Raw genomic sequence first — 25,678 nt, 5'->3', positions numbered from 1 at the left:
AGCTCCAGTCAGCACTTTATGAGCTCTCGTTAAATGCACCTCCACAACTCAGCAGGCGAGCTTGTTGTCACTCAGTTTGAGTTTGTTAAAAGTTGGAATGAAAAGAAAATCAAATATTTTAGTTTTTTTAATTTGTTTTTAGGTTTGGCTTAGTCCCTTCATTCATCAGGGGTCGCCACAGGGGAATAAACGGCTAACTTATCCAGCATATGTTTTAGACCAGGGGTTCCCAAACTTTTCAGCCCGCGAACCCCAAAATAACAATCCCAGTGACTCGTGACCGCCAATATCCTCTGAGGTGGTTATTAAAATAAAAATCTTGCACACATACTAATAGGCCCAAGTCTATTCATCGTTTAATTCTGGAGAACGCCACTCAGAGACCATCTTCCATGTTCAATTGTGATCTGTATTTATTTTTAATGTATGTGAGTGCTGTAAAGGTGTCAGAAAGTTTAACCTGGTGCCATAAAATCAATGTGCTCTGTCTTTAATATAACATTTAAAAGTCTAAAAGGCTTTTTGTTTGCATGTTGTTTTTTTAATATAACTATTAACTGCTGTTTTTGTCTTCAGTAGGTTAAGGATAAAATGTAATATATCCAATAATATAATAAAATTAATTTGATTTTTGAAAATTACCAAGCGACTAGTTTGAAAACCACTGTTTTACACAGCGGATGCATAACCAGGTGCAACCCAGTACTGGAAAACAGCCATACACTCTCACATTCACACGCATACAATACAACCAATTTAGTTTATTCAATTCACCTATAGCTTTTTTTTTGTTTTTGGACTATGGGGGGAAACCAGAGCACCTGGAGGAAACTCACGCTAACACAGGGAGAACATACAAACTTCACACAGAAATATTAAATAATCCAGCTAGGACTTGAAGCAGTTCTTTCTGTGAGGCAACAGTGCTAACCACTGAGCCACCCTTGAAATGATAAAACTAAAAAATTTAAATTTTAGTAAATATTGAAATTATTCCTACCCCTGGCTAGAAATAACACAGGTTTCTCTCAAAAGATAATAAGACCATGCAGTGCCGGTCCATCCAACAGACAATATAGGTGGTCACCAAGGCCTCGCATTTCTTGGAGGGCCCCATGAATGCTACTCTTGTATATTTACTTTACATGCAAGCACGAGGATGAGCGTTCACATATAAATCATTAACAATGCATATTGCACTATGCACAAACCCCATTAAATGAGTGACAAAAGGTAATCTCCACATTTCATTAAAAGAATAGCTTTGTATAATTCATACATGACAAATAGCTGAAAATGATAATACACACCAACAGTATGAATAAATGCAGAAAATATTAGAAACATACTCAGAAGTACAACACTCTATTTTGCATAACACCGCTCATGATGGGCTAAACTAGAATGACGTAATGTAAATTCCAAATATCTCTTCAATTCGCTCACGTTCATTATAAACCCCAAAAAAGTGTCTTAATGTCTTAAGTAAAATAACTGCACGAATGTCAATGCTATATTTAATCCATCTTATTCTAATTTTAATTTGAAATGAAACGCCATCCAAACGGCATCCTTCCGGAGACGAAAAAAGCAAGAAAAGAAAAGCAGAGGAAGAAGAGCAGGCTCAAAGTAAAGGTATGCACAACTAACATGTTTTCTTTTATCAAAATAGTTTATATAATTCAAGATTCTGTGATTATTGTCCAATCTGTGACCTTCTTCATTTTTAAAAAAATTTTATTTGCATTTTATTTTTTGTCTGTTTTTTATGAACAATTTGTTTTTATAACACACCTGCACTTTCATTTGCAATACTTTACAATACTTTGCAAACTTATTTGTTTAAATCTTTGTAAATATTTCTATTATTGTATTAAAGGTTAAATATGTTACAGTTAATAAAAAATTATAAACTTTTGTATTTTGTAAAAATTGTATTTTTTGTGCTTTCTTCTCATTGTTTTTACATCAGTAAGTCCAATTTTTTTCCTCTCGCCTAGGGCCCCTTAACCCTATGGGCCGGCACTGAAACCATGTAGACGCATCAATGTGGAAATAATAATAATAATAATAATAAAAAATATACTGTTTTTCATTTACATTTAAACAAAAGTGACATGTCCTAAATCATTCATAGCATTTGCAACCTGTCACTGTCTATGGAAAGATCCAAAGTTCTATACCATTCCAACAGTTCAAGACAAGCTGTTCTAAATCATAATAACCGGCCTGATTTATTGAGGACAGCTGTTTTAATCAACTTAAAAGGTAAAAACACTTGCAGGATAAAAAACAAAACAAAACAAACTTGTTTAAAATAAGCCATATGCCATTTTACTCAAACCCATACCAAATAAGTCCAGAGATACTAAGAAATTTTAAGTGGTCTCTTCTTCCTCCATACCAGTACTGCTTTAAAGTAATTGTGATTTTGAAAAACATAAATGCTTTAAAGTATGTTCATAATCCTGGACATTTCCTAACATGCAGAACGTGAATTTTTAAGAAGTGAATTAGATAACATTAAACTGAATAAAGAGAGAAGTAGAGACAGAGAGGGAGGGAAAGAGGGAGGCAGAAAGAAGAATAAAATTGGGAGTTTGCTGGCAGCTGAGTGACAGAAACAAACAGTCCAGGCTTGAATAGCACTGTGTGTTGACTCTGACAGGTAACATGTCACCCAATCGAAGGCAAGCCGCTAATTAAGACTCTCTCTCTCTCTCTCTCTCTTTCTTTCTCTCTTACACACACACACACACACACACACACACACACACACACACACACACACACACACACACACACACACACACACACACACACACACACACACACACACACACACACACACAATGAAGCCTGACATGTCTTTCTGCATATGGACTTGTAGAAGCACCTACACTAAAACAGACAGTTACAAACAAAATGAACAAATTCATTATTTCTGTCATTATAAATTATTGCTAATTGAGGGTGAAGCTATTTTGATATGTGTTGGAAAGACATGAAATTACATATAGAGGCATGTCTTGTTATAATTTCAAGTGATATTTATAAATCTAAAAAATAAAACCGATATTGCTTTTTTCGTTGTGTGCTTCCTGATGTGGCATTTATTTATATTAAGTATTTTTTGTTTAGTTTTCTATACAAAGATATATTAACTGATTAGATTAATGACTTAAATGAAAGAATTTTTTTTTGCCAAGACAGGTCATTTTTTAAATTATAACACAAAATTATCGTCCTTTGCTTTTGACATATATTTATACTGTTTTGTACCTCCTTTTTAGAGGATTTCAAAATTGTATATATATATATTTTCTGTGCTACTATAGTACTACTACTACTGCTGCTGCTAAAATAATATTATTATTATTATTATTATTATTATTGTTATTAGTATTATTCCATTTAAAACATTACTAAAAATGTAAAATTAAAATGTATTTTTTGTGCCTACCTGCTGAAATGGCATCAACGTTTTTTTTTTTCACAAAAACATCACAAAGCTTTGAGTTGATACAACTACATAGAATGAAAGAAGAAACTACACCAGAGCTGTAACTTTTTCTTTTACTGGTTAGTAAATAAACTAGACAAACAGGTACACAAACAAACACCTAAATGAAAATCATACAATATATTCACATTCCAGAGCTCCAGCATCGATGTGAATTGATCTTGCAGTGGTATTTTTATTGCTCCATGCACTTTTACAGACCCCATCTTATTAAATCATATTTAAATAATAAAATCAATGCCGTTAAAATGTTTGGGGAGGATTTTAAGGCCATGAGGATGATATAAGCATTTGAAACTCTATTAATTTCATCGGTACATGGCGTCATATTTAGATTTAATAGAAAGTTTTTAATGAAGCACGATTGGAAAGAGGATCTTCTACTCCATTACGGTTTGATGGATGGTGGAGAAAGGTTAGCAGACACTCATTAGCACTCTCTTAAATTACCAAAGCAGTACTCTCCTTTTTTTTCTTGTCTCTCTCTCTCTCTCTCTCTCTCTCTCTCTTTCTCTCTCTCTCTCTCTCTCTTTCTCTCTCTCTTCCTCATCATCTTGCTCTGCTGAAATAAATAAATGTAGTCTGTATACATTAGATTTATGTGCAATTAGGAATTTACTGTGGCAGTGAATTATATATTGTATATAATTATAGTATATATATATATATATATATATATATATATATATATATATATATATATATATATATATATATATATATATATATATATATATATACAAAAACAACCTCCGTAAAAAAAATCGTGAGTATTGTTCAAAATGACTTTTAAAGTAGGCCCAAAATGGGCAAAAAAAATCCAAAGTAGCTATTTCAAGATAAATATCCTGCACTATTAAATAAGTATGTGAAGACAAATGTAAAATGGATCAAAAATGTCTGTGTGCATTATTATATCTATTATATATATGCGCACGCTGCGTCAGATTCAGCATCTTTTCCCACTTTTCTTACGAACACCGAGCATTCAAAGTTTCTAACAATCGCATAGCTCTCTGGTTGGTTTAAGTACGCAGCAGCCAATCAGACGCTTTCGATTAGTCACCGCTGGATGCACTGTGGTTTGGAACGCGCGCACACTGATTGAATTCTACCAACGTAAACAACATGTTGACACCAAGGTCCACATCGTAAGTAAGACATTTGATCATTATTTAGTTTAATCTGACTTGCACGAGAGTAACATCATGCTTTGCCTGTTAAAGAAGATTATAACGTGTTTTTTTCGCCCAAATAATCACGACTAATTAACCAAGTTTTAGACTGACCATTGGTGGTAAAGGTTTAGTTAACGTTAGGCCTAACGTACAAAAAATTTAATCAATACCCACCCTCTAATACTTTAACTCTAATAAAACCTTGTTTTCGTATAAGCTAACTAACATATAAATGTTGTTTTAAATGTATAAAAAAACATTAAACATTAAACTGTTTAGTTTCGACTCTTATGAAAATAATATAGCAAAAATAGTAACCAATGATGAGCTATGATTAATTGTGGTTAACTTACCATGATTTCAGTACAGTAACAGTTTGTTTTCCGTTTAATTTTTTTAGCAAAACCATGATTAATTTAAAAGGGTTAAGTGAGTAAGTGAAGTATACACTCACACAAACAAAACAACAATTAATAAAGTAATAGTAAAAATTCCTTTTAAAATTTATGCAAAATCAATTCTAACTGACAATAAAAAATAATTTTTGAAGTAAAACAAAATGCACAAACATGCCAGACACACATTTGATATCTGCAAGAATAAACAAGCTTTCCTAATGTTAACTGCAGGGCACAATATAATGTCACATGGGAAAAAAACAAGTCAAATTTATATGAAACGTGCATCAAAATGTGTCCATGAGGTTTGTTGTTGATTTTGCGGTAGGTCTGATCCAGGTGGGCGTCCGTCTTTGAGTATGTAAATGCGCTGGTACATTTGATGTGATATTATCATAATGGCCCCTGCAGGAAAGTCTGCATCTCCATCATCTCACGTGCCACACAGATGATGGAGACCCTGGTGAACTAATATACATATTAAAATAGATGTACATATAAATTATATGGGGGTGTTTTATATTCGGATGAATGATGACGCAGAGCTAATGCAATGCCGTTATGAATGAAAGGCAGATGTTGGGCTGGAATATCACACGTGCATGTAGCATGGAGAGGGAAAAAAGGCATCAATTATAGGTTGTGCATACATTTAAAGCCAGAGTCATGGCCGTGGCCAGCTAATATGTCTCATATACTGTTTAAATGGCCTTTTATTTGCAAGGTAAGGAGCCTGCTTTCATTTATATAATTAAGCAATGAATCTAAATGCTGCTGAATTATTAAAATGAAGATGATTAAAATAATCGAAACAAAGATATAATTTTTTTAGAAGAACACACACACACACACACACACACACACACACACACACACACACACACACACACACACACATATATATATATATATATATATATATATATATATATATATATATATATATATTTAATATAATTAATTAAGATAATACCTATAATTAATAAATAAATATTAACTTAAAATAATCATAACCTACACAATCAAATAACTGTATGCATAATCCTGTGTTAATTTAAAATAAAATAATAAAAGAAAATATATAATCAAAAGTTGAGTCTAAAATCTGATTTTATGCATAATTTATGATCATTGTATTTATAGTAATTAATAATTATGCATATATAAATTGCTTACAAAAGTGCTATAGAAAAGTAATGAAATATGAATATTATTATAATTATAATATAATATTAAGAAATGTATGCACAATAAATTATGTTTCAAATACATATTAATATAGTTTTAAATACCTTTTCGAAATAAAATTTGAATTTTTAACATATATATATATATATATATATATATATATATATATATATATATATATATATAAAGAAAAACATACTATATTAAATATTATATAAAAATATACACAATACATTGTATTATAGGTCTGATTAGATCATTATATTATACATCTATATATCTGTGTGTCTAACAATTAAGAAATTAATATATACAGTAACAATATATTAGTTTTAGTAAATTTGAATAATTTTAAACCTAAAATGCAATTTACACAGTAAGCTGTACAATTTAGATTTAGTCAAGCAACAATATGAATGTAAATGACTTAATGTTACAGCAGAATATTTCTTGCTAAAAAATGCTTGAAGCAATTTAACAAAATTCACAACATCATCAAAGACAGCTGTCGGAGTAACACGGCCTGGATTGAAATCTGCTCTGGAATGAACTTTAGTAAGATCTTGTATACACCTCAGGCTGCAAATGGCGATCATTACAAAACCCCTCGACTCCCCCCGACCCTCTGCCACAATCCATTGCCCCTGCAGCCTCCTGTCTGCAGATCATTACAGCTCTGATTATTAGTGACAACAGCGAACGCCCATCACTCAGCCCGCGTGCCATATTGGCAGATGAACAGTACCCTCCGCTCCACACAAATCTAGCTGAGAGGCCTGGCTGATGATGAGTTCCTTCACTGGGACGGCTTGTTGACTTTGAAAGGGGTCAGTGCAAGTGCACTGTCCAAACTAACTCACAAAAACTACTAAAACATACCATGCCTTTGTTAGATGCAACATTTAAACAATTATTTTAGAGTGTTTATTAAAAAAGTGCATTATGTAACATGTTATGTTTAAATATATTTTATTAAATGATAAATTCAAATGTAATTTTAAAGAGTGCACTTGTCAGGTTTTTGAAGTTTTTTGAAGGTTTTTATTTTTTTTAGTTTACACAAAAGTTTTTTTTTCATATTCACAAATCATATAATATAATATAATATAATATAATATAATATAATATAATATAATATAATATAATATAATATAATATAATATAATATAATATAAGATAATATAGCTCATTTGACAGATTTTGGAAGTAAAAATAAATTTCTTAATTTGTAAAATTGGTAACTGACCTTTTGTTAGATTTGTGGTTGTTTATTGAAGCAATATGACTTTGCTAAAAGAATTTGGTTGGTTTATTTTAAATTTTTTTTGTAGCAATCGTTTGATAGCAGAATTTGTGGTAGAAAAATGACATTACTCATGATGCTATGCAGAAACTTCCACCAATCAGAGTAGCAGGAAGCAAAGAGCTCATAAGCTTTTATTGACGTTATCCATCCGTTATATATATATATATATATATATATATATATATATATATATATATATATATATATATATATATATATATATATATATATATATAATTTTTTTTAATAATCGCTAAAACTGTTAAAGTAATCTTTACAATTATTTTTAGCAAAATAAGAAAAAATCATTACTCTTGTATGGTAGAATATGCATCTCAAAGTAAAATATTAATAATTAAAACTTTTTTTTACAAAATCATATTCATTATTCCATAGTTTTCATAGTACTTCCATAGTTTAACTGAAATTAAGCGAAAAAAAAAATCATAACAAGTATTCAAGGTATGAACAAATAGATATTTAATTGAATAATCTGTATTTTCGACAGATTTTTGACAGCAAACATTTAACTTAACGCAAAAAAAAATCTATATACACATATATGTTCAAACGGTTTGTGTTCAAATGGATTTCATAAGGCCTTAATTACTCGTAATGCTCTACATAAAAAAAGAAAATAATTAATATAATAATTTTTCTTGTTAAACAAAATTAAACATCGCACTTAACATTGCCTTGGTTTTCGAATTTGGTTTACATTTTCATTTTCATTTTACTTCACAGAATAAGTAGCTTATATAAAGTGGGTGTAAACCAAAATACAATGTGATTATTTTATTATATAGATTTTTTTTTCCCAACAATAACAATTAATCATAGTATAATGCGTACCCTGTAAATGTAAAATGTTACCTATTACTCAGCACTATGATAATATCCTGGCAGTTCATTTACTTTTTCATTTATTAACCTACAGTAAAATCCTCAAAGCAAGGTAATAGTGTGTGAGAGAGAGAGAGAGAGAGAGAGAGAGAGAAAGAGAGAGAGAGAGAGAGAGAAAAACTTCAGTAAATTTGCATAAAGCAACAGTAATAAAGAATTTACCCATGCTAATCCAAGCGGGCAGCGTTATAGAAAAAAAGAAGCTTAATAATAATTATTTATTCATGCAACACGGTCCCCACTGAACGTGGTCATTTTTTAACGTATGTGTTTATTCTTTTTTAATAATGCTGGCGAAACAAAATAGTCTCCCCTTTGCCACTGGCCCGTAAATAATGATAAATCAAATGTTTCATCTCACCGGAACGCCAAATAAGCAAATAATGCAATTTTATCAATTAGGCTTTTGTCTTAATTGTTGACTTCACTTAGTGTGCGAGCGGCAGCAAGGCAGAGCGCTGTGCCATTTTTCAATTAAAAGGTCCAGATGTTTTCGGAGGCATCAGTAGGCACCAGCAGTTATGAGAAATGCTTCATCTGCATTGTAATAATCACTACAATATCAGCTCCGGGCAGCATTTACATACTCATGTTTTATTCCGGCCCTCTTTTCTAATGTAGCGCTTAATTATAGTCAGCATCCCACAATGGCAGGCCTCTGGAGCACCCAAATTTATTTACTCTGTAATGTGGAGAGGCATCGCTCTCTTTCCACTGAGAAGCTGTAATGTGCCGCTCTCGCAGTGGTAGATAACGGCAGACAATGAATAGATGGAGTTAATGACAAACAAAAAACATACTGTATGACATGGTGCCAGTTTCACTGTAGAGAGGAATCAAGACTTTGGGGGAGAGAAAGTGAAAGGTTTTTTGCAGTTAAATCCATCATTTAACACGACTAAACAGGCCATGTTAGACAAGTAATCATTTTACAGTTTAATTTCATAATTTTTATTTTGTACTATGCCCCCCAGTATTTCGATGTTCTTATTTTATACTGTTACGGATATATAAGGACTTTAACAGTGTTTACCAGCAGTATATTGTAGTTCACAAGCTGTATGTGCAATTAAGGGCTGCTTCATTGCTAACAAAGTATATGATATTTGTAGATTTTAATAACATTGTTGATTATGACATGACTTTGAATGATCACAATGAACTCGAATGACAGATTCAGTTACAATTGCATGGAATTTTGATGTAATGTTGAAATTTTTCAAAAAAAAAAGAAAAAGAAATATTGTTTAAAATTACGAAAACCTCATGCATTGTACAACATGCATTTGTGTGTGTGTGTGTACACCTTTTATTCTTTGTGAGGGTCTTTATTTGGTCTCTATGAGGAAAACGGCTCATACATCACACAGAGTGAAGTATTCTGTAAATGTAAAAATGTAGATTGTTTCCTGTGATGTTTGGGTTTGGGGGTAGGGAATGAGTAAAGGCATATAGTGTTTGTACAGTATAAAAATCATTGTGTCAATGAAAAGTCCCTAAAAGATAGCTGCATGTGTGTGTGTGTGTGTGTTAAAAATACGTCTTTAGATTAATTGAATTTATAGACAAGTTCTAAATGCTTTATAAAAACAATTATGAGGGAGATAGAGGCAGTAAAATAGGATAAAAAAAAAAAAAAAAGAGTTGGAGCCCAACTCTTAAATATAAAAGTGCAATCATGGTCCTATAAAAGCACTGTTTTTGGATCATAAAACATATATATATTCAATAAAAATGAGCTTTTTCTGGAATCCAAATGTCTAAATAATGCTAAAGGTTGTATCTAATAATGCAGATAAAGAACCTGTATTTTTAAAAGAGTAAGTCCAACAAACGATTAAGTTTGACAGTGAAGTGAACACTGGATAAAATCTAAATGTTTACATTTTCAAAACTTGCTATCCGTTTCATTTGTGAATCTGTCAATCTGATTCTTAACAGCAAAAGGACCATACATACAATATTAGTATATATTATTGTAGCGAGGCAGAGGGAAAACAGCGACACAGTTGGATTCGTTTACAGACAAGTCCCCGGAGGGTGCTTTATTTACAAAGTGTAAGTGGTGTAAAAGGTGCTCTTCTTCAGGGTGAGGTGCTCTGGTGCTCCGGGAAGTAGGTGAAGGACAGTGAGTAGTCGGGTGAAGGATCGTCACGAGCTGGAGTCCGCTAAGGAGAGACAGAGAGACAAGCATTAGCACAGGGAGCACAGGATTATGGTCCAGCTGGGTTGAATTAGCGACCAGGGCGACGTGGCATGTGAGCGCTCGTTACATTATCAAGGAAAATTTTACTTTAGAAATTTACATATTCAGATGAGCATTTATCAATAACTTTGTTTCATTTTGCGATGATAACTAATGCTCCTGATCCCACAACTGGTACTGCCGGCGTGTTGTTGGCACTGGCATGCATAATGTTAGCTGAATGTGGTCCATGCATGGCAATGATAGCACTGCATGCATGATGGCAAACTACATTTGGGGCAGTTGTGGATGGGAGGTGTGTGGCCCAGATCAGTGTAGCGATTGTTCACATTGTTTAGGTAACATTAGACTGGGTTATGGCTCAGTTTTTGGTTTTTGGTCAAAGCGTGATGTTGATATGGTTAACTTATTGCTGAGAATCGGTACCAATGTCAAACCTGTTTTGGCCCAGTTTAGGGCCAGTTAAGGGTAATACATTGGCTGAGATTTGTGCTGGTTATGGCCCACATGTGGCCCTTGTCTTTATTCCAGTTATAGGCCACTTTAGGACTTTCATTCTTTGCTGTACTTGGGATGAGGGAAAAGTTATTGTGTGGCTCGGAGCTGGACCAGAAAACATTTGCTATATATTAATAAACTCAATGCTAAACCTAACGAAATAAGTCTTATTTGAGAATGAATCAGAATAATAATAATAAAAAAACAAGTAAAGTTTTAGTTTGGTATCTTATATTTAAAATACAACCAAATAAAATCATTCATTCATTTATTTATTTTCCTTCGGCTCACACACACACACACACACACACACACACACACAAACATAAACAAACAAACTCGCGCGCACACACACATATACACACACACAAACTTACTCACTTACTACGGCCAATTTACTGTAGTTCATCCAGTTCACCCATAGTGCATGTCTTTGGACTGTGGGGGAAACCAGAGCACCCGGAGGAAACCCAGCGACCATCTTGCTATAAGGCGACAGTGCTAACCACTGAGCCACCATGCCGCCCCAAATAAAATCATGTTGCAGTGCATTATAAAACTCAGATAATGTTGATTTCAAGTAACAAAAATGATATATATTTAAATATATTTTTTAAGGTTTCGATTTAGGTAAAACTATGAGTGAAAGGTACTAAGAACCTATACTTAATGATAATAGCAATAACCTTTAATGACCCTGATTTAACTAAAAAAAAAAAAAAAAAAAAAAAAAAAAATATATATATATATATATATATATATATATATATATATATATATATATATACATTTTTTTCTAGGTTAAGAATTCCTTTAACTCTACCTTCATGTTCTTGAGTACTTTGCTCTTCCAGTTGTGAAGGGCAGATCATATTCCACCCTCCATCTCTCTCTGTGTGTTCATTAGAGAGAAAAAAGTGAATGAGCAAAGGAGGAACATAACAACTGGGCAAGATGCATTCATGCTCAGATAGAGAGAGCTATTCCCTCTGTGTGTGTGTGTGTGTGTGTGTGTGTGTGTGTGTGTGTGTGTGTGTGTGTGTGTGCGTGCGTGTGCGTGCATGCAAGCTAGAGTAAGAAAGAGAGAGTTGTAATCCACTTTCTGTTCTCGCTGCAGAAGGCAATCAAATGTGCTGCTCATGTGTAAAGACACTTATCTGCTCGGGGAGTATTTCAACATCATATTTCCACAGGAAGTGAGTATCAGCCTTGACAGGCGATTGCCTCTGTTCTCTCATACGTCTCTATAGACAGCACCTCAGAAGGAGACAAAACAGAGCGAGCCAGAACAGACGGAAGGGGGAAAAAGAGTGACATTTTCTCAAAGAAAGGCCTTTTACGACAATCATATAAAAGTTATCGATATCTTCGTGAGGCGCAGTCGTCACGGAGGTGATCGCCCGGTGATAAAGATGGAAATTTTAATCAGGCGGGCTCATCTTCCCCATGTGCGGCACCCTACTTCAGCAGCTCGCTCAAGGCGCTTTTTATCATTTCTTTGTAAAACGATTTCTCTTCATCATTTTCAGAGCAGGTAATATACCCCTTGCTACTGCTTGGAGCTAGACAGACTTAATGTGTTCTTAAATTCACAAACAAATAGCTTATTTTGTGATTGTTTTTCTGCGTTCGTCTTGTTCCGTTCAGCAGGTGCGCTACATCTGCATTTTTTGTGGATCTGTTTACACCTGGTTGTAAAGGGGGATAGTTAATCCCCTGAAGTATACTCTACATTTTCTCACTCTTCAGTGGATTTAGACCCTAATGGTTTACTTTAATATAGACCTCCATTGTATCTTGAGTGGTGGAACGGTGGTTCAGTGGTTAGCACTGTTGCCTCACAGCAGTGGTTCTCAATTCCGGACATCGAGCCCGCCTGCCTTGCACATTTTGTATGTCTTTTTATTTAAAACACGAGGTGAAGTTTATGGATCTCTCTGAGCTGATGATCTGAATATGGTGTCCTAAGTGTGGAAGACATATGAAATGTGCAGGGCAGGGGGTCCCAAGAACCGGAATTAAGAACCACAACCTCACAGCAAGACAGTTGCTGGTACAGTTACTCTCTGGGCCAGTTGGCATTTCTTTGTGGAGTTAGCAGTGCTCCCCATGTTGGTGTGGGTTTTCTCTGGTTCCTCCTGTACAGTCCAAAGACATGCACTATAGTTAAAGTAAGGAGTAAACAAAACAGGCCTTAGCGTGTGTGAATGTGAGAGTGTATGGTTGTTTCCCAGTACTATATTCTGGCCAATCACTGCGTAAAGAAATATGCTCTAATAGTTGGTGGTTCATTCCGCTGCGGCGACCCCTGATAAATAAGGGACTAAGCTGTAGGAAAATAAATGAATGAATGTATCTTGTGTTCCAACGATTAATGTCAATGACAACCAGTTTTCAACATTCTTCTAAATTTTCATAAATCTTTTGAACAGAAGACACGTAAGGCACATTCAGGATAACTATAAGCATGACTATAAAGATAACGATGTTATAAAGATGTGTGAGAGTTCTGACCACAACTATAACAGTGAAGATGTAAGGAAACAATATCATTAGGATCACTTTTTCCCCTATAATAAACAATAAAACACTGAGAGGCAGTTAGACTCATTGATGTAAGATGGCTATTTAAATATGACTGTACTGTAGACTGAGTACTGTTTGTAGTAGGAAAGGACTAAAATGTTAGGAAAAGCTGTACATTTCAAGCCATCCGTCTGCAATCAATGGGAAGTGCAGTTATAATAGCTAATAAATATGTGGGAGAGCGTTGCTATTAAGTGATTATGTTGTATTACATTGTAAAAATTGCTGGGTTCCACACAACTCCTTCATGTTGTTAAGTTAACTTAATTGTTTTTACAAATTTAAGTGGATTGAACATAAAACTATTAAGTTGTCCCCCAAAAACCTCAATAATTGTATTGATTCAGCTCATTTAAAATAATTAGCTTAAACAGCAAAAATATTTTTGAACAATACAGTCTTAAAGTTAAATCAAAAATATTAGACAAAATACTTGCACGTTAAGTGATTTAAAAATACATTACAACAGAATTAGTTACAAAGTAATTATATAAAATGTGAAATTATGAAAACATATCATCTTAGATGTAGCCAGCTTAAATGCAAAATTAAGTTACGTGACAGAGAGAGAGAGGGAGAGAGACAAAGACAGAGAGCAGGACCCAAAGTGAGAGCCAGAGAAGAAAAAGCCAGAGCAAAAGTTACAATCTAGTTTTGTCTCTTCCCTTGACCATGTGATCAAAGAACATATACTTAGACATTAAAACTGACTAGTCATGGGACGATAATCGTTTTCAAGATATACTGCAGTTTGGAAAAGTCAAGGGTTTCAAAATGTCAACATTTTCTGCTATACCAATCCTACGGTATGTGTAAGATTTTTTATTTACATTGTTATTTCTTTATTTATTTTTTTGTTTTTTTTTGGACATAAGTATCTTCAGCAGAAATCTCCAAAGATGTCATTTTAGATTGTAAAGAAATCTGTGTTTTCTGTGATAAAGAAACTAATAAAGAGATAATTAGTTATTTTAATTATTCAGCCTGACATGTTTTTGGTGAAAAATCTTGCTTTTATCTGCTAACAAACAAACAAACAAACAAACAAACAAACAAACAAACAAACAAACAAACAAACAAACAAACAAACAAACAAACAAACAGTAATCATTGCAAAATTATCAATCAAATAATCAGTCGGTTGATTTCTAATTTCCTGTATGTTTGTTGCTAACCGTGTTTTCACTACTGTTTTTAATATAATGGTCATTCAGTACTAGGGTTGTAACAATATACCGGTATGACGGTTTACCACGATTTGAACGTGCACGATTATCATACCATGAACAATTGCATATCAACGGTTTTAACCCTTAAAGACCGAGACAGCCGCCCTCGGCTAAAAATAAGTATTGCTCTTAAATGTTTAATAACTTTTGATCCGCTGATCCGATTCATACAATTCAAAGATTGGCATAAAGAAGAGAATTCAGCTTTCCAGTGATGTATCACATAACATTCGCGGACTTTCAGAGGCTCCGGAATCAGTGCGGATACGTCATCAACATTTGTCAACGCTGATTTGACAAAGAAACGCTCGTCACTGTGTCTCCGGACAAATCAGACATGATACATTGATGCATTGTCCCTCCTCCATGCCCAGATTGGTTCAAACTCGCTATATCACAACCAATAAGCATAGGTTTCGCTTTTATTTTGTGGACCAAGCTTTTTGAACAACACGGAATGAGAGAAAGGCATACATTTATGCGCGGCTAAATAAAACGTAAAAAAAAAAGTTTTGCATGAAATAATTCTCATACTAAGTACTTTTGCATGCACAGCAGCACAGAAACATGACAAAACAGTGACACAGCAAAGACGAACTGCTGCTCTTGCTGTTTTCAAAAGACGCAAATGAAGATGCAGCTGTTTGTCTGCATTGCATACAACCACATCCATATCCATGCTGGCACATAAAACCTAAGGATGTTCCATATTGAATCTAGTTTCGTTATGTAACTATTTATAGTTTAGTAAATATTTATATCTATTTTTTACTGAGGATTTGCACCATGTTTATTTGGACTTTATTTGGACTTTGACACATTATTTATTATTTTCTTATTTTTTATTTGTTCATTGTAAGTGGTGTTGTTTATAGTAACTAAAAATATATTATTTGGAAAAAGTCAAATTTGCTTCACTGTTCTATTATTTTGTAACATTTGTAACATACCGTATACCGCAAAACCGTCAAACCGTGGTATTGTTTTAGACGATTATCATACCGTGAAAAATTCATACCGTTACAACCCTATTCAGTACACTTCACACTCGAAGCAATGAATAAATCAAATTTAATGTATATCAATAAATAATCAATCAATAAATATTAGAGGTTATAATGCAACAAAATCAATACAATAAATGACCTAGCTTGTGGAGTGTAATGCTGCAACATTTTAAAATGGTAAAAAAGTTAAATGCTGTCTTAGTTTGTTTGTTTCTGTTTCTTTTTGACTGTCTATCTGTCTCTATTTGTTTCTTTGTTTGTTTCTTTCTTTCTTTCTTTCTTTCTTTCTTTCTTTCTTTCTTTCTTTCTTTCTTTCTTTCTTTCTTTCTTTCTTTCTTTCTTTCTTTCTTTCTTTCTTTCTGTCTTTCTTTCTTTCTTTCATTCTTTCATTTTTTGGGCTGAAAACCCCATTTTTAGATCCTTCTTTACATACTGTATCTAACATAAAATTAGCAGCAGCTTTCATTTACAGTATGATCTTGCAGCCAGAAAAAAAAAAAAAAAAACATGCACTAAACACCACAGATCTGTGTTAGAATCAAGACTGTTATAAGAGAATATTGTCAATTTATTCTTGATTAGCTCACTTCAACATTTCCATAATGATTAAGAGTTAGGTAGTGTAAGTAGGTGACCTTTTGTGGCTGTTTGAGTATATATGACCACATGTGAGTTTACACTACTAGAGGAATACAGTCAAATATTATTTAATTACATGTGGAAGTGGTGAAAAGTTGATGAGCTTTAAACATGTCCGACTTGTGACTTCTTGATTGATAGAAGCACATCTTAATACCAGGTGTAAACATGGCCTTGGGGCTGCATTTGACAAAGATGTTTTCATTTGCTCCGCTCCTGTTCCATTCTTCAGTCTCCTCCAAATCAGGTAAATGCACAGTTGGAGTATTACTAGCATGGCGCGAAGAGAAAAGTGTGTCAATTTCAATACCACCCAGATAAAACAAGCTCAGCTCGGCTTCCCACCAAGCAAAGAGAGATGCTAATCAAATTCACACAGTCTGAATTTTTTATAGCTTTAAAGGATTGTCAAGGCTAATGGCGCCTCCTCCGCTGAACGTCGTCTGGCAGTAAATCAGCGCACGCGGGCCTCTTCCCCAAAAACAATGACTAATACCGCACTCTGTCTCTCCAAACGCCGGACCGGTGTGAAAAATCTGGGCGAAGTGGCCCTCCTGACACTGATGCATCGCAGACGCAGCCACAGCTGCATTCATCATGTCCTATGCTAAATTAATCTTGATAGGCTGGAAACCAAATTACATTAGTCCTCTGTTTCACACACTGCTCTCGCGAAGGGAGCTGAGCAAATATTTATGGTTAATTACGGTTTTTAAGATAATTAGAGACAGGTTGTGTGACGTTGAACATGGCAAACAGAGGTAAAAACTTATTGGTCAAGTTGGGAGAGATGAAACTTAATGATTTTGTGGATGGAAGTCTGATAAAGTCTTAAAAAAAACATTTTAGAAATGTCTTGATTTGTGAAAAAAAATCTATTATTATTATTATTTAGGGCTAACCAGTGGCGGAGTGGGTAGCACGTTCACCTCACAGCACAAAGGTCACTGGTTTGAGTCTCAGCTGGGTCAGTTGGTGTTTCTATGTGGAGTTTGCATGTTCTCCCCGTGTTCGCGTGGGTTTCCTCCGGGTGCAAAGACATGTGGTATAGGTGAATTTAGTAAGCTGTACGTGTGTGAATGAGCATGTATGTTATTTTCCCAGAGGTGGGTTGCTGAAAGGGCATCTGCTGCATAAAACATATGCTGGATAAGTTGGCGGTTCATTCCGCTGTGGTGACCCCAGTTTAATAAAGGAACTAAGACGAAGGAAAATGAATGAATGGATATTGACTGGTCAATATTGACTGGACTACACTGGTCTCACGGTTCGGTTATGATTATCATGCGAACAATTCGGTTCAATGCGATATCTTGGTGCATCACGGTGCATTAACAATGCTTTTCATATATAATTGCATAGGAGATACATGATGTCAGTACGTAATAACCAGCTTGATCTCACAAGGAAACGTAATTATTTTACATTTGTCAGTTTAGTGGCTAATTCGTACCAATTCGTACGAGTTCAGTCGTACGAAAATGTAAAATTTTAAAAAGGAGACATGGCACCTAACCCTGCCCCTAAAGCCAACTGCATTGGGTGATGAGCAAATCGTACTAAATTGTACAAATTAGATTGTACGAATTTATACAGATTAGCCACTAAATCAAAAAGTTACGAATTGCCGTGAGATAGCGTTGTAAAAACCGGTTATGATCTATTACTGCACTGATATCGAATTGTCCCCATATGCATCGCGATGCACCGATAAAACAATTAATTTTGAAACCCCTGGTTAAAGGTATAGCTCACTCTAAAAATGAACACTGACTTACTAGGAACTCACCCAAGGGACTAAGCCGAAAAGAAAATGAATGAATAAATTATTATTATTTATTTTTTTAAATTTTTTAATTCAAAGTGACACTAGCTAAGAAATACGAAAAATAAATAAATAAAGGACAAAGATAAAAGTAGGTTTTGACCAGGCTTATGTTTAAAAACTTGAAGATACTGTGTAGTTATGTAAAAAAATTAAATACTGGCAACAGTATGTATTAGTGAAAGGTCTGAACCTGTGTAAATTTCAAATTTTGGTCAACATCCCGTTTTGTTGTAAGCATCAAATTAAGTGAATTTATATGCATTTTTGTTTGTGGAAATAAAATGTCATAAGTGGAAAATTTGTAAAAAAAAAAACATAACAATACAAAAACAAATAATGTAATTTGATATGTAATAATAATAATATAATAAAAATGATAATAATAAAAAAAATTATTAAAAACAGCTTGAAGAATGGTGACAATTAATGAGTATTTTGGAGGTATTCGCACTATGAAATGATTCTTGTTTACGAGGTTTGTCATTTAATCTTTGACCCATAGTAATGGTCAACGTTGGGGAAAGTTACTTTAGAAAGTAATGCATTACAATTTTGAGTTACTCCCCAAAAATAACTAGTTGCATTACTTACTTTTAAAGTAAGTAATACATTATGTCACTTTTGAGTTACAATTTATTACCTGGCTGAGGCTTTGATCTCTTTCAGAACTTTTTACAGCTATATATGCCGGATATACAGATTATTGAAATTTTAAAGCAGTGTTACAGTGCTACTTTTGTACTATTTGTCTTAAGTAAAATGTGACTACTTTAATTTTAATTAAGCAGTTTTTTAAAGCTTATTAATTATTTACATTTTCAAAAAAGTAACTCAAATATTGTTTCTTATATTTTTACATAATGGGTTACTTAGAAAAGAAATATTAGATAACTCATGTTACTTGTAATGTGTTACTCCTTGCACTGGTAATGGTTGTGTAAATGTTTTCATATTGTAATATTGTTGTAACATTTTTAATTTATTACAGAACACTCGCACACAAAACAAATCAGAATGAGAAGGAGAAAACAAGATTTATAACAAGTATGCGTATGCACACAAGGAATTCATCTTAGTGAAGTTTCCAGCGCACATAAATAAATAGAACAACAATTTAAAGTTACCCACTGTTTTAAATAACCAAAAATAAATCCGTTTGAAATATGCAAACATGAGCTCTCAACACGCGCATAACTCAAATTATTCATCTCACAAATGAACTTGTTTCTTCTGAACTAATTAATACATGTCGCAGGAGAAGGATCAGACAGAGAGCTTTTGTTCACTTCTTGTATAATCATTAATTCATATTTACACGTATAAGTCTTGCAGAACAGAACAGCAGCACAAAAACAAACACACACACACACAACAGTGAGTTGTCCTAATAGGTAAAAAGAACCGTTTGCAAGCTTTTGCTAGTGTTGACACTTCATTCGTATCATCAGGAACCCTCTTCCCCAAAAAAAAAAAGTTGGGAAGTTTGCCAGCTTGGCGAGGTGGCCATATTTTAAAATACATCATCATGTCACTTCTTTAATGTACCATAATCTATTAGGCACATGGCAAACTAACAGGAATCTTTTTAAATGATGGCTTTTTATGGCTTTGTGCAGGTGATTAATTAAATAAAAAGTCAGCGTTGCACAAATCATCCCTTTAATTAGTCGCAGGAACGTCACCGCAACGTTTCGCGGCGGGAGGACGAGGCGGCGGGGGGTGCCAGTCAAAGTGCCACCAAGAGCGAGCGTGAGTGTGTCTGTGTGTGTGTGTGTGAAGCATCTTTCTCCGGGCCTATGGTGGTACCCGGCAGCAATTCCAGGTGCTCGTGTCAGCTGGAATTCAACTCCAGCTGTTTGGAGAAGATTGATTTCATTATGCTCTTCTGCCTCCCTTGTTTTCTCTCTCAGTTTTCTCTGTGTTTTTCTTTAATTGCTTGTCTTGTGAATTGGCGAATGTTAAATCAGAGAATTACCGGTTTTATTTCCTCGTTCTTTTTTTTTGTTTTCCTCCCTTTCTTCCATGCTCAGAACTTTTCATGCTTTGCCAAAACTGCGAGATGCTCAGAATATAAATAAATTGAAACAGCCATTTATTCCCATAATTGTGCTCTGCTTCAAGGCCCACAATTATAAATATACATCATACATCTGAAGCCTAATTAACTTTTGCCAAATTAAAGAGCAAAAATACAGCCTCCAACAATAATGGGCAACATATGAAGAAAAAAATAAAAATCAGCTGTGACATTCTGCTCGATTCACATCCATTATTATATAATGTCACCTTTTTTTCCGGTTTGCGGCGTAATTACTCTGCGAGAAATGTCCCATAAGTCTCCGCTGCTTCGCAGATCACATGAATTGTGTTATCAGGACTCTCCTTTTATTGAATTTACTCAGGTTCCTCTTTTCTGATTAGAGGAATCCATTTCTCTCTCCACTTGGATAGATCTGTCCTCCATCATGGTTAATGTTAACTTCATGTACACACTGAAGAGGGACTGCTGGGATCATCATTCTCATTAATGAAGCTCAGACACCGGTCCCTGTGTCCTCCTCTATACAAAATGCTTCTTCATTTCAGAGTTGCTCTGCTTTATTAAAGCTCATTACCATTTCTCTTTTAATAAGGCCTCTTTAAAGTCATTACCTGCAGTGGGGTTTAAAGAGTACTGCTATTAAAAGGTTACTTAGATGTGAATAATAGCCCTGCGATATACTCAAGTTAATTACTATTGGAAACTGGTTGAGGTTTAATTTAATGCTGACCCGTTCCATTGAAGAATATGGTTGCGCTGACAGAGTTGACAAAAAAAACGAAAGAAGGGGACAATCGTTTATGTGTCCAGGATGCCTATTTGTGTCAGACGATTTTGAGCTGGATTGAATTCATTTTCACAACAAAGAGAAGCGTTGGTGCCAGATGTCTAGATTCTTCTGTCTGCATCCTTCTGGCCAATGGGAATGGTTTTCGAGCTGAGCTGTAGCTGCTGTGGATGTTGTGCAGGGCAGATCCCCTGCTTTAGTATTTAATAATGGTGACCAAAATTTTTACAAGTTAAGTAAATGGTTAAGGCAATTTTCTAGTGCTCACCAATGTTGCAATTACAGAGTTGGCCAATCAAATCAGGGACGAGGCTCAAATTTTCACAGATTTATCACAGTTTTATTAATTTATAAGGCTTTCATACAGAGTTCTAAAATTCCTAAAAGAGATTCCTAAACCTTAAAAAAAATAAATAAATAAATAAAAAACAACAGCAAAACAAAAAAACAAAAAGAGTTTTGAACCTGAGATTTTGTATAGAATCTTATGCATGCAAATGATTATATATTTATGAGCTTATTATTATTAGGCTTACTGTTCTGATTTCTCCTTGTATTGAATTTACACACAATTATATATATATATATATATATATATATATATATATATATATATATATATATATATATATATATTAAGGGTGTCACGATCCTCCAAATCCTCGATTCGATTACATTTTCGATTCTAAAGGCACGATTCGATTCGATTTTCGATTATGAATAATTAATTAATTATTGACCAATTAATTATTTGTAGCCTACCGTTTAAACTACCTGACCTGCATGGTCTTTGTTTTACCCATAAACAAATCATACAGTAAATGAATAAAGGCAAGATACACACATAATTACCACCTGTCAATCACTTTTTCTGCGGGACTCGTGAATAGGCAGTGATCTGTGTCGTTAAAATGGCGTCTGTAAAAAAGACGCACAACCAACAGGAACCAGCCAACATTATCTGAGGTGTTCGCTAAAATGACTAAGTACAAGTGAGTGAAAGATTGAAGCAGTCCTCTGACTGCCTGGACCTGCTGTCTCGAGCGCAAGGCTGTATGTGCGTCTGTGTGGTCACGTGATGTGCATTTTCAGAGGCAGAGAGGAAGGAGGGCTGCTCAGAAATGCTACACGCCACTGTGGATGTCAAATCGTTGTCGTTCAAAAATGCCATTTAAAAACAAAGACAGTGTAAACAGGGCTTGAGTGTGTACTTTTCGCGAGCGGATTTGCAACGGGGGCGGGCGGAGGATCGCGATGCCAGTGTTGTCTATTGGACGAACCGTACGTAACACGTACATAGCAGAGCTTGCAAAACTGTTTTTTTTGTCGACAACATAAACGTTGTCAACATAACTCACTGGAAATCCAAAATGACTTCATTGAAAGAGGAGAGGGTTTAAGTTCTCTCGACACTCTGCAGTTTAACAAGCACTTCAACAAGCCTGTTTTTTTCCCGCTTGGCAAGCCAAGCTGACATGAGGGCGTGGCAGCATCGACGATTCTATTTTTTGATTCGATAATCGAAATTGAGCATAAATTTTGATCGATTTCGATTAAATATCCAAATCGTGACACCCCTAATATATATATATATATATATATATATATATATATATATATATATATATATATACTGTATATCTCACTGGCCACTTTATTAGGTACACCTGTCCCTGATATTTTTTTGGCACACTGAGCATTCTGTCAATGCCACGGCATACCTGAGTATTGTTGCTGACCATGTCCATCCCTTTATGACCACACTGTACCCATCTTCTGATGGCTACTTCCAGCAGGATAACGCTGTATGTATATACATGAATATATATATATATATATGTGTGTGTGTGTGTGTGTGTGTGTGTGTGTGTGTGTGTGTGTGTGTATACACATACACACACACACACACACACACACACACACACACACACACACACACACACACACACACACACACACACACACACACACACACACACACACACACACACACACACACACACACACACACACACATAAGTTAATTGATTAAAAAACTAAATTTAAAATGTTGAAATCAATAAATGAAGGTGAAGCTTTATTTCAACACATACCAAATATGAATTTCTGTGTTGTATCTTGATTTTTAATGCCAAACAAGTGCTACATAAAATGAAAGTACCTATTTATTTAACATTTTACAGGTGTTCGTGATAGAAATGACCCACAGTATTAACACTGGCAATGATAATTCTAAACACTCCTGTTAAATACTCTTTCTCTATCAATCATATTACATGCTTGCGTTTAACATGAAAGAAGGAGAACTAAGGATTTTTTTCCTTCTCTCTCCAATCATGTCCTCCTCCTCTGCCTCATTGTCACCAATGAACCAGACATAATCTGACTTCAATTGTTCTCGCCGCTCCAGACTCTTTACTCTGTCTCTGGCTCTGTTGTGAGCGAATAAGTGTGTAACAATCTAAACGGTGAACGAAAAAAAAAGCTTTCATTCCAGCCTATTTTCGACAAGTTTGCGTCACATCAGCATCGATATTGTGTGTCAGTCCAATACCAGGCACAAAAGGAGAAGAGCCGAAATGGGTTTTTTTTAGAGACTCAGATGAATGTTGTGTCCCGGGCTTGGCGTCTCCTCGTACATAAATCTGCAAGGCTGCTTAATTCAATCTGCCTCGTGCATCTGACTTGGCACACCACAATTTGATTACCACAACTGTACTTTTTAACTCCTGTCAGGGAGCAAGTGAGGCTTATGTAAACATCTGCCAGAACACATGGTTGCTTCCGATTAGAGCGGCCTTAAATCAAAACCGCAGCAATGAATCTTTACCTGACACTAATACTTTTAAACTTCATACGCACAATTAAAATGAATTGCGGCTAAAGCATACAGGACAAACCGCATTAACGGGTCATCTCCTATGTATAGGCTTGCTGTGTGTGTATGTGTCTGTGTGTGTGGATGTGGTTTGGGTTTCTTTGCTTGACTGGAAAACAGATAAACATAGGGCTTGCAGACACACATCTATTACTTTGGCATGAGGGTAAATTATACTAAACACGAACATGAAATTTTTGTGTGTGTGGGTCCAAAGTTTGAGAAATGAATTTCTAACATGTTGCAGGAGATTAGTGATGTGGTAATTAAATAAATAAGAATAGTATTTAATACTATTAATTCTATGTTATTTGGGCATGGTGCTGTTGACTACTACAACAAAGAGTTGTTGATATTGATTTTGTTTTTGTTACATTTATTGAATTATTTTAAGTATTATTATTTGGATAATCTGTGGTGACTATATATAAGATATATATAGAGTATAAACAGATAAATTACAATTTTTATTTAATAATAATAATAATAATAATAATAATGTTTTAAATGATATTATTATTATTATTATTATTATTATTATCATTATTATTATTATTATCATTATTATTATTAATGAATATATTGTTATTGTTGTTATTATTGTTACTATTATTGTTATTATTAATGAATTTATTATTGTTATTGTTCTTGTTAATATTCTTGTTATTTTCATTGTTATTATTATTAATGAATATGTTGTTGTTGTTATTATTACTATTATTATTGTAATTATTATTATTATTATTATTAATATTGTTGTTGTTGCATTGTAAAATAAAATTAATGAAGCATAAAATGAAATAAAAATTTTAACACATTGTGTGGTGACTACATTTAATTTATAGCAAATGAGCATAAACTGATGCATTTTACATTGCTGTTGTTGTTTGTAATTATCATCAACATCAACATTTTTTCCCCAATTAAATAATACATGCCATATTAAAGGAACTATTATAAACGCATGCTGTGGGATATGGTTAAGGTTAGTCACAGATTTTAATGATATGGGTATGGTTTGAGGGGTTGGTTAAGGGGTAGATGCACAGTAAAGTCAGCGTCATTATAGATATATTTACAGATTTATATGACATTCTAGTATTTTGAAATAGTAAGCATAATATATCCAACTATTCATTTAAAAATTAACATTTGTAGTTGATGACGTAATATAAATAATAACATTATTAGCAACAATAATAAGAATAAACAATATCAGAAATAATTTATTATTTCTTTGTAGGATTATTATCAGTATTGGTATTATTATTATTATTATTATTAATAATTATAATAACAATAATAATAATGTATTCTTTTTATTTTTAAACTGTTATTACTATTATTATTATTATTGTTAATATTATTAATACTGCTAATAATTTATTATTTATAAGTAAGATTATTATCAGTATTATTTTTATTATTATTAATAATAACAATAATAATAGCAATAATAATAGCTGTATTGTTTTTATTATTA

General features: G+C 33.8%; 1 long non-coding RNA gene across 2 annotated transcripts in view; it reads left to right on the top strand.

Moving 5' to 3' along the window:
* Positions 1-4,616: 4,616 nt before the first annotated feature.
* Positions 4,617-25,678, top strand: part of LOC141375665 (uncharacterized) — a 60,917-nt gene continuing 39,855 nt past the window's right edge. For both annotated transcript variants that reach the window (XR_015498222.1, XR_015498221.1), the window contains exon 1: positions 4,617-4,674. This is a non-coding gene — a long non-coding RNA (uncharacterized LOC141375665). The remainder of the gene's footprint in view (positions 4,675-25,678) is intronic.

This window comes from Danio rerio, chromosome 8, assembly GCF_052040795.2.
Source record: "Danio rerio strain M-AB ecotype USA chromosome 8, GRCz13ab, whole genome shotgun sequence".
Classification (NCBI taxonomy): Eukaryota; Metazoa; Chordata; class Actinopteri; order Cypriniformes; family Danionidae; genus Danio; species Danio rerio.
The sequence above is the reverse complement of the archived record's forward strand: the minus strand, read 5'-3'. Positions and strand labels throughout refer to the sequence as shown.